Here is a 3778-nt window from a genome sequence, read left to right as displayed (position 1 = left end):
GCCCATCTAGAGACTTTTATTCAGGGTGAGGAAGGTAACCTCTGCCAGAGAGAGAAGGCAGGAGGCAGAAGGGAAGAGAGGAAGAAGAAGAGGAAAAAGAGGGAGTCAATGGGAAGAGAGGGGATTTATATCAGTTCAACAGGAAGGGAGTGGTCATTGCTGGGGTAATTTAGCTCGGGCCTATCAAAAGCCATGTTGTCCTTTAAACTACACGTCTTGTAGCTTAGGGCAGGAAAACAGACAAAATGGAGTTGGAGGGAGGGGAGAGGAAAAAACCGGAAGGTATTGTAACATTGTAGCATTTCCCTTTCTGGTTAAATAAGAAAAATGAATGGCCATCTCTATGATCCATGCCCATGGGAGAAGGGACGAAGGTCATTTTTCTGTAGCTACTTCCTGCTGGCATTGGGGCGATGAGGCTATCTTTGGTCTTTGGGCAAGCATCAACTTTTCATATGAAAGTTTTGGCTGAACTGAAGAAAATTAAATAAGTCCATGAGAGCCAAAATATAACCTTGACTATATACTACTGGAATTTAGAGATTATCTCAAGACCAGATTTGATGCATTAAACGTTAATTACCAACAATCAGAGGAAATGTGGAATGACATCAAGATCATCGTAGATGAGGAAAACAAAAACTCATTTAAAAGATAGAAAAGATCAAAATGGGTGTCAGAAGAGACTGAAACTTGCTATTGCATGTCAGGAAGCTAAAGCAACTAGAAGAAATGATGAAGGGACAGAGCTAATCAGAAAATTCCAAAAGACAACTCCAGAAAAGACAGTAAAGTATTATAATGAAATGTGGAAAGATGTGAAGTTGGAAAAGAAAAAGGAAGAAAATGATCAACATTTCTCAAGCTGAAAGGACAAATATTATATGAGACTACTAGTATAAAAAGTCAAGGAAAGGTTTTCACACAATAAGAAACATTATTTGATGGTATGAGGAGGGAGAAGGCAATATACAACAAGAGGGAGGTAGGCAGAAAAATTATGAAGCTAGGAGAGGACACTGGGAGGAGGGCAGAAGTTTAAGGGGAGAGAGATAAATACTGTTACATACACAAGCCTGCAATAACAGAGATCTAAAGGAGCTCTGGTAACATAGTGGTTATGAATCGGGCTGTGAACTTCAAGGTCAGCAGTTCGAAACTACCAGCTGTTCTGCGGGAGAAAGATAAGGCTTTCTGCTCCCGTAAAGATTTACAGCCTTGGAAACCCTGTACAGGGTCGCTATGAGTCGGAACCAACTCCACGGCACATAACAACAACAACAACAACATTTGTACATAGATATGCATAGGAGTCCTGGTGTGGAAATTTAGGGTAAGTACTAGTCTTCATGGTCGGTTTGAAACTCAAGGTCTGTGGCTTGAACTCACCAGTTGCTCCTCAGAAACTCTATACAGGGTTGCTGTTGAGTCAGAACCAACTTGACAGCATTTAAAATGGTAGATACATAAATAGGTATTTAGGTTAAATGGATGTGGGAGAGAGAAAAGGAATATATCCAGAGATACATAAAAGTTTTTAACAAAAGATATTTGTACAACATATCTATGAATGTGGTGGAGCATACAGGGATGAAAATATAAAAACTTATTAGACATTACCAAACACATAATGCAATAAGTTACTAGGCCTGTGAACTCAGAACCATAATCTCTGGGGAAACTAAAATCAATTAGCATAGCGTAGTATATAGGGATATTATTCTGAGTCTTACTTTGATGAATTGCTACTGGTATATAAAAAAATCATGAGCAGTCACATAGGGTGAATTTCTGGGGCTGTCTCTGTCTGAAGGAAAGAAGATTGATGAAAACTGAAGATGCTTATAAATTGGAGTCCTGGTGTGGCTCTGTGGGATAAGGCATGAGGTCAGTTTGAGCCACAAGGTCAGCAGTTCAAACCCACCAGCAGCTCCTAAGAAACCCTATACAGAGTCTCTGTGAGTTGAAACTGACTTGACAGCATTTAACAACAATAAATAAACAATTAGTTCAGTGGACTAATGGACTAATGTGAACATTGGTCTCCTGCGACCTGAAGAACTAGATTGGGCTCACCGCCATGGTGAACAACTCCGAGACAGATTAAGTTGGAGGGTCCTGGATTGGAGAAAATTTGGAATAAAATTCAAAATCATGAAGAGAATCAGAATAGGTATCGAATGACATCAAGAACTAGTCAGATAGAACCTACTGGAACCCTGAAACTATGGCCCTTGGTCACCCACCCTTCAGCTCTGAAACTGAACTCACCGCATGTCTCAATTTTCAGCCAAACAATAGATAGGCATATAGTAGAAGACAACAGCCCTAATGAGGCATGTACACCATAGAATGTCAATCATTTAAAATCAGTTTGGCAGTATTTACATAAGGTCAAATTTCAGAGGATTGGGAAACTAGGAGGAATGGAAACGGGAGACAGAGAGGAAGTGTGATTGGTTATGTTACATTGAGGTTATTGCAATCATTGAAATGAAACAAACTATATAATTTGTGGAATCTAAAACTGATGATGTTTTTCTCTGTAAAACTTCACTCAATTCACAATAAAAAGTAAAAAAAAAAAAAAGAAAGAAAGGAATACAGAATTACAGTACCAAAAAGAATTGGTTCATATTCAACCATTTTAAGTGGTAACATATGATCAAGAACCAATGATATTGAAGGAAGAAGTTCAAGTTGCACTGAAGGCATTAAGGAAAAACAAGGCTTCAGGAATTTATGGAATATAAATTGAAATGTTTCTTCAAACTGATGCTGCTCTGAAGATAATCACTTGCCTGTGTCGAGACATTTGGAAGAAAACTATCTGGCCAATGAGATTTATGTTTGTACCAATTCCAAGGAAAAGTGACAAAACAGAATGTAGAAATAATAAAAAATTATCATTAATATCACACGCAAGTAAAATTCTGCCAACAGCAAGCTGCCAGAAATTCAAGCCAGATTCAGAAGAGAATGTGGAATTACTGATGTCAGATCAATCTTGGCTGAAAGCAGAGAATACCAGAAAGACGTTTACTTGTATTTTATTTACTTCCCAAAAATATTAGGCTGTGTGGATCATAACAAACAATGAATAACATTGTGAAGAATGAAAATTACAAAATACTTAATTTTGACCCCTGCAGAACTTGCATATAGAGCAAAAGACAGTCATTTGTGTGGTTTAAAACCAGGAAAGATGTTCAGCAGCATTGTATTCTTTCACCATATTTATTCAGTCCGTATGCTCAAAAATAATCCAAAATGATGGATTATATGAAGAAGAACGTGACATGATGATTGGAGGAAGATTCATTAACAGTCTGCCATGTGCATCCTTGTTGAAAGCAAAGAAGACTTGATGTACTTATTGATGAGGTTCAAAGAATACAGACTACATTGTATGGATTACAATGTAAAAAAAACTAACATCATCACACATTGGAACCAATGATAACGTTGTAGGACAGGAGAAAAGATTGAAGTCGTCCAACAATTCATTTTACTTAGATCCACAGTCCACACTTAAGGAGCTCTGGTGCTGTAGTAGGTTTTGAGCTGGCATTATTTTAAGTTCAGTGATTTAGTCCTCTAAGGGCTGTGAGAAAGGAAATGAGACTTTCTGCTCCTGTAAAGATTAATAGCATTGGAAACTCTATACAAGCTCACTATGAGCCAGAACCAACTGCATGGCAATTAACGATAGATAGATAAATATTTATATATGTATATATACATATATGGAGCTCTGGTAGCGTAGTGGTTACGAATT

The sequence above is a fragment of the Chrysochloris asiatica genome, unplaced genomic scaffold, assembly GCF_000296735.1.
Source record: "Chrysochloris asiatica unplaced genomic scaffold, ChrAsi1.0 scaffold00217, whole genome shotgun sequence".
In the NCBI taxonomy this organism is placed as follows: domain Eukaryota; kingdom Metazoa; phylum Chordata; class Mammalia; order Afrosoricida; family Chrysochloridae; genus Chrysochloris; species Chrysochloris asiatica.
Note: the sequence above shows the minus strand (reverse complement) of the source record.